This window comes from Cervus elaphus, unplaced genomic scaffold, assembly GCF_910594005.1.
Source record: "Cervus elaphus unplaced genomic scaffold, mCerEla1.1, whole genome shotgun sequence".
In the NCBI taxonomy this organism is placed as follows: Eukaryota; Metazoa; Chordata; class Mammalia; order Artiodactyla; family Cervidae; genus Cervus; species Cervus elaphus.
This window is the reverse complement of record NW_025316779.1, coordinates 8,696,176-8,703,769: the sequence shown is the minus strand read 5'-3', so window position 1 is coordinate 8,703,769 and position 7,594 is coordinate 8,696,176.

The following is a 7,594-nucleotide window of genomic DNA, read 5'->3' as shown; positions in this document are numbered from 1 at the left end:
TGCCTGACTCCTCGTGAAACTTGATAGGAGTCCCAGGATTCTTGTGGCACGTGGAAAGGGACCCTTGGTCTCCCGCCTCAGCTGGAGAGGCGTTCCAATTGCCCTGCCAAGCCTCGAGGAGAATCCCGAGTTGTCCCTCGCAACTAGGCAGGAGTCCTGACGTGGCTGAACAAACACGTGGGTGGAAGGGCCATCCCTGTCGTAACTCGAGAATATACCCCAGGTTCCCGCCGCAACTCGAGAAAAACCATGAGACTTCCCCCTCGATGCGAGATGAGGCCCAATTCCCCTGTACTGCGTGCAGAGCAATTCCGTCTTGCACATCACACATGAAAGGAGCCTTGATTTCCTTGATGGCACTCCAGAGAAACCCCAAGAACACTGTTTCAAGGATAAAGGGATCCTGAGGTCACTGTAGCAACACGAAAGAACTCTGTGGACCAAAAATCAACTCGAAAAGAGAGGTTAGTCCCTGGATTCGTCTCCAGAGGAATACCACCTTACCACAAGCACCTCAAGAGGAGGCTTCTCTCAGCTCTAGGTATGTGAGAGGGACCCTGAGTTTGCGGCCTCAAGTGGAATGGACACCGTGATGCCCTGACTCGAAATAAGGCCGGATATCCCTGCAGTGACTTCAATGCAGGCTCGTCTTGCATCTCCCAGGACGAAAGGATGTCTGAATCCCCTGTGGAGACCACAGAGAAACACCTAGTTCCCCACCTCATCGCGACCGGAGGCCTCACATCCTTTGAAAACTCCAGAGGTACACGGAGATCAGTGCCTCCAAAGGAGACGATGCCTGACTCCTCGTGAAACTTGATAGGAGTCCCAGGATTCCTGTGGCACGTGGAAAGGTACTCTTGGTCTCCCGCCTCAGCTGGAGAGGCGTCCCAATTGCCCTGCAAAGCCTCGAGGAGAATCCCGAGTTGTGTCTCGCAACTAGGCAGGAGTTCTGACGTGGCTGAACAAACACGTGGGTGGAAATGCCATCCCCGTCATAACTCGAGAATATATCCCAGGTTCCCGCCGCAACTCGAGAAAAACCGTGAGACTTCCCCCTCGCCGCGAGATGAGGCCCGATTCCCCTGCAGGGCGTGCAGAGCAATTCCGTGTTGCACATCACACATGAAAGGAGCCTTGATTTCCTTCATGGCACTCCAGAGAAACCCCAAGAACACTGTTTCAAGGCTAGAGGGATCCTGAGGTCACTGTAGCAACACGAAAGAGCTCCGTGGACCAAGAATCAACACGAGATGAGAGGTTAGTCCCTGGCTTCGACTCCTGAGGAATACCACCTTACCACAAGCACCTCAAGAGGAGGCTTCTCTCAGCTCTAGGTATGTGAGAGGGATCCTGAGTTTGCGGCCTCAAGTGGAATGGACACCGCGATGCCCTGACTCGAAATAAGGCCGGATATCCCTGCAGTGACTTGAATGCAGGCTCGTCTTGCATCTCCCAAGAAGAAAGGATGTCTGAATCCCCTGTGGAGACCACAGAGAAACACCAAGTTCCCCACCTCATCGCGACCGGAGGCCTCACATCCTTTGAAAACTCCAGAGGTACGCGGAGATCAGTGCTTCCAAAGGAGACGATGCCTGACTCCTCGTGAAACTTGATAGGAGTCCCAGGATTCTTGTGGCACGTGGAAAGGGACCCTTGGTCTCCCGCCTCAGCTGGAGAGGCGTTCCAATTGCCCTGCCAAGCCTCGAGGAGAATCCCGAGTTGTCCCTCGCAACTAGGCAGGAGTCCTGACGTGGCTGAACAAACACGTGGGTGGAAGGGCCATCCCCGTCGTAACTCGAGAATATACCCCAGGTTCCCGCCGCAACTCGAGAAAAACCATGAGACTTGCCCCTCGATGCGAGATGAGGCCCGATTCCCCTGTACTGCGTGCAGAGCAATTCCGTGTTGCACATCACACATGAAAGGAGCCTTGATTTCCTTGATGGCACTCCAGAGAAACCCCAAGAACACTGTTTCAAGGATAGAGGGATCCTGAGGTCACTGTAGCAACACGAAAGAAATCTGTGGACCAAAAATCAACTCGAAAAGAGAGGTTAGTCCCTGGATTCGTCTCCAGAGGAATACCACCTTACCACAAGCACCTCAAGAGGAGGCTTCTCTCAGCTCTAGGTATGTGAGAGGGACCCTGAGTTTGCGGCCTCAAGTGGAATGGACACCGCGATGCCCTGACTCGAAATAAGGCCGGATATCCCTGCAGTGACTTCAATGCAGGCTCGTCTTGCATCTCCCAGGACGAAACGATGTCTGAATCCCCTGTGGAAAGCACAGAGAAAGACTTAGTTCCCCACCTCATCGCGACCGATAGCCTCACATCCTTTGAAAACTCCAGAGGTACGCGGAGATCAGTGCCTCCAAAGGAGACGATGCCTGACTCCTCGTGAAACTTGATAGGAGTCCCAGGATTCCTGTGGCACGTGGAAAGGGACCCTTGGTCTCCCGTCTCAGCTGGAGAGGCGTCCCAATTGCCTTGCCAAGCCTCGAGGAGAATCCAGAGTTGTGTCTCGCAACTAGGCAAGAGTCCTTACGTGGCTGAACAAACACGTGTGTGGAAGGGCCATCCCCGTCGTAACTCGAGAATATACCCCAGGTTCCCGCCGCAACTCGAGAAAAACCATGAGACTTCCCCCTCACCGCGAGATGAGGCCCGATTCCCCTGCACTGTGTGCAGAGCAATTCCATGTTGCACATCACACATGAAAGGAGCCTTGATTTCCTTGATGGCACTCCAGAGAAACCCCAAGAACACTGTTTCAAGGCTAGAGGGATCCTGAGGTCACTGTAGCAACACGAAAGAGCTCCGTGGACCAAAAATCAACTCGAGATGAGAGGTTAGTCCCTGGCTTCGACTCCAGAGGAATACCACCTTATCACAAGCACCTCAAGAGGAGGCTTCTCTCAGCTCTAGGTATGTGAGAGGGACCCTGAGTTTGCGGCCTCAAGTGGAATGGACACCGCGATGCCCTGACGCGAAATAAGGCTGGATATCCTTGCAGTGACTTGAATGCAGGCTACTCTTGCATCTCCCAAGATGAAAGGATGTCTGAATCCCCTGTGGAGACCACAGAGAAAGACCTAGTTCCCCACCTCATCGCGACCGGAGGCCTCACATCCTTTGAAAACTCCAGAGGTACGCGGAGATCAGTGCCTCCAAAGGAGACGATGCCTGACTCCTCGTGAAACTTGATAGGAGTCCCAGGATTCCTGTGGCACGTGGAAAGGGACCCTTGGTCTCCCGCCTCAGCTGGAGAGGCGTCCCAATTGCCTTGCCAAGCCTCGAGGAGAATCCCGAGTTGTCCCTCGGAACTAGGCAAGAGTCCTGACGTGGCTGAACAAACACGTGTGTGGAAGGGCCATCCCCGTCGTAACTCGAGAATATACCCCAGGTTCCCGCCGCAACTCGAGAAAAACCATGAGACTTCCCCCTCGCCGCGAGATGAGGCCTGATTCCCCTGCACTGCGTGCAGAGCAATTCCGTGTTGCACATCACACATGAAAGGAGCCTTGATTTCCTTGATGGCACTCCAGAGAAACCCCAAGAACACTGTTTCAAGGCTAGAGGGATCCTGAGGTCACTGTAGCAACACGAAAGAGCTCCGGGGACCAAAAATCAACTCGAGATGAGAGGTTAGTCCCTGGCTTCGACTCCAGAGGAATACCACCTTACCACAAGCACCTCAAGAGAAGGCTTCTCTCAGCTCTAGGTATGTGAGAGGGACCCTGAGTTTGCGGCCTCAAGTGGAATGGACACCGCGATGCCCTGACTCGAAATAAGGCCGGATATCCCTGCAGTGACTGGAATGCAGGCTCGTCTTGCATCTCCCAAGACGAAAGGGTGTCTGAATCCCCTGTGGAGACCACAGAGAAAGACCTAGTTCCCCACCTCATCGCGACCGGAGGCCTCAAATCCTTTGAAAACTCCAGAGGTATGCGGAGATCAGTGCCTCCAAAGGAGACGATGCCTGACTCCTCGTGAAACTTGATAGGAGTCCCAGGATTCCTGTGGCACGTGGAAAGGGACACTTGGTCTCCCGCCTCAGCTGGAGAGGCGTCCCAATTGCCCTGCAAAACCTCGAGGAGAATCCCGAGTTGTCCCTCGCAACTAGGCAGGAGTCCTGACATGGCTGAACACACACGAGTGTGGAAGGGCCATCCCCGTCGTAACTCGAGAATATACCCCAGGTTCCCGCCGCAACTCGAGAAAAACCATGAGGCTTCCCCCTCGCTGCGAGATGAGGCCCGATTCCCCTGCACTGCGTGCAGAGCAATTCCGTGTTGCACATCACACATGAAAGGAGCCTTGATTTCCTTGATGGCACTCCAGAGAAACCCCAAGAACACTGTTTCAAGGCTAGAGGGATCCTGAGGTCACTGTAGCAACACGAAAGAGCTCCGTGGACCAAGAATCAACACGAGATGAGAGGTTAGTCCCTGGCTTCGACTCCTGAGGAATACCACCTTACCACAAGCACCTCAAGAGGAGGCTTCTCTCAGCTCTAGGTATGTGAGAGGGATCCTGAGTTTGCGGCCTCAAGTGGAATGGACACCGCGATGCCCTGACTCGAAATAAGGCCGGATATCCCTGCAGTGACTTGAATGCAGGCTCGTCTTGCATCTCCCAAGAAGAAAGGATGTCTGAATCCCCTGTGGAGACCACAGAGAAAGACCTAGTTCCCCACCTCATCGCGACCGGAGGCCTCACATTCTTTGAAAACTCCAGAGGTACGCGGAGATCAGTGCCTCCAAAGGAGACGATGCCTGACTCCTCGTGAAACTTGATAGGAGTCCCAGGATTCTTGTGGCACGTGGAAAGGGACCCTTGGTCTCCCGCCTCAGCTGGAGAGGCGTTCCAATTGCCCTGCCAAGCCTCGAGGAGAATCCCGAGTTGTCCCTTGCAACTAGGCAGGAGTCCTGACGTGGCTGAACAAACACGTGGGTGGAAGGGCCATCCCCGTCGTAACTCGAGAATATACCCCAGGTTCCCGCCGCAACTCGAGAAAAACCATGAGACTTCCCCCTCGATGCGAGATGAGGCCCGATTCCCCTGTACTGCGTGCAGAGCAATTCCGTCTTGCACATCACACATGAAAGGAGCCCTGATTTCCTTGATGGCACTCCAGAGAAACCCCAAGAACACTGTTTCAAGGATAGAGGGATCCTGAGGTCACTGTAGCAACACGAAAGAACTCTGTGGACCAAAAATCAACTCGAAAAGAGAGGTTAGTCCCTGGATTCGTCTCCAGAGGAATACCACCTTACCACAAGCACCTCAAGAGGAGGCTTCTCTCAGCTCTAGGTATGTGAGAGGGACCCTGAGTTTGCGGCCTCAAGTGGAATGGACACCGCGATGCCCTGACTCGAAATAAGGCCGGATATCCCTGCAGTGACTTCAATGCAGGCTCGTCTTGCATCTCCCAGGACGAAAGGATGTCTGAATCCCCTGTGGAAAGCACAGAGAAAGACGTAGTTCCGCACCTCATCGCGACCGATAGCCTCACATCCTTTGAAAACTCCAGAGGTACGCGCAGATCAGTGCCTCCAAAGGAGACGACGCCTGACTCCTCGTGAAACTTGATAGGAGTCCCAGGATTCCTGTGGCACTTGGAAAGGGACACTTGGTCTCCCGCCTCAGCTGGAGAGGCGTCCCAATTGCCCTGCCAAGCCTCGAGGAGAATCCAGAGTTGTCCCTCGCAACTAGGCAGGAGTCCTGACGTCGCTGAAGAAACACGTGGGTGGAAGGGCCATCCCCGTCGTAACTCGAGAATATACCCCAGGTTCCCGCCGCAACTCGAGAAAAAGCATGAGACTTCCCCCTCGCCGCGAGATGAGGCCCGATTCCCCTGCACTGCGTGCAGAGCAATTCCGTGTTGCACATCACACATGAAAGGAGCCTTGATTTCCTTGATGGCACTCCAGAGAAACCCCAAGAACACTGTTTCAAGGCTAGAGGGATCCTGAGGTCACTGTAGCAACACGAAAGAGCTCCGTGGGCCAAAAATCAACTCGAGATGAGAGGTTAGTCCCTGGCTTCGACTCCAGAGGAATACCACCTTACCACAAGCACCTCAAGAGGAGGCTTCTCTCAGCTCTAGGTATGTGAGAGGGACCCTGAGTTTGCGGCCTCAAGTGGAATGGACACCGCGATGCCCTGACGCGAAATAAGGCCGGATATCCCTGCAGTGACTTGAATGCAGGCTCGTCTTGCATCTCCCAAGATGAAAGGATGTCTGAATCCCCTGTGGAGACCACAGAGAAAGACCTAGTTCCCCACCTCATCGCGACCGGAGGCCTCACATCCTTTGAAAACTCCAGAGGTACGCAGAGATCAGTGCCTCCAAAGGAGACGATGCCTGACTCCTCGTGAAACTTGATAGGAGTCCCAGGATTCCTGTGGCACGTGGAAAGGGACCCTTGGTCTCCCGCCTCAGCTGGAGAGGCGTCCCAATTGCCTTGCCAAGCCTCGAGGAGAATCCCGAGTTGTGTCTCGCAACTAGGCAAGAGTCCTGACGTCGCTGAAGAAACACGTGTGTGGAAGGGCCATCCCCGTCGTAACTCGAGAATATACCCCAGGTTCCCGCCGCAACTCGAGAAAAACCATGAGACTTCCCCCTTGCCGCGAGATGAGGCCCGATTCCCCTGCACTGCGTGCAGAGCAATTCTGTGTTGCACATCACACATGAAAGGAGCCTTCATTTCCTTCATGGCACTCCAGAGAAACCCCAAGAACACTGTTTCAAGGCTAGAGGGATCCTGAGGTCACTGTAGCAACACGAAAGAGTTTCGTGGACCAAAAATCAACTCGAGATGAGAGGTTAGTCCCTGGCTTCGACTCCAGAGGAATACCACCTTACCACAAGCACCTCAAGAGGAGGCTTCTCTCAGCTCTAGGTATGTGAGAGGGATCCTGAGTTTGCGGCCTCAAGTGGAATGGACACCGCGATGCCCTGACTCGAAATAAGGCTGGATATCCCTGCAGTGACTTGAATGCAGGCTCGTCTTGCATCTCCCAAGAAGAAAGGATGTCTGAATCCCCTGTGGAGACCACAGAGAAACACCTAGTTCCCCACCTCATCGCGACCGCATGCCTCACATCCTTGAAAACTACAGAGGTACGCGGAGATCAGTGCCTCCAAAGGAGACGATGCCTGACTCCTCGTGAACCTTGATAGGAGTCCCAGGATTCCTGTGGCACTTGGAAAGGGACCCTTGGTCTCCCGCCTCAGCTGGAGAGGCGTTCCAATTGCCCTGCCAAGCCTCGAGGAGAATCCCGAGTTGTCCCTCGCAACTAGGCAGGAGTCCTGACGTGGCTGAACAAACACGTGGGTGGAAGGGCCATCCCCGTCGTAACTCGAGAATATACCCCAGGTTCCCGCCGCAACTCGAGAAAAACCATGAGACTTCCCCCTCGATGCGAGATGAGGCCCGATTCCCCTGTACTGCGTGCAGAGCAATTCCGTCTTGCACATCACACATGAAAGGAGCCTTGATTTCCTTGATGGCACTCCACAGAAACCCCAAGAACACTGTTTCAAGGATAGAGGGATCCTGAGGTCACTGTAGCAACACGAAAGAA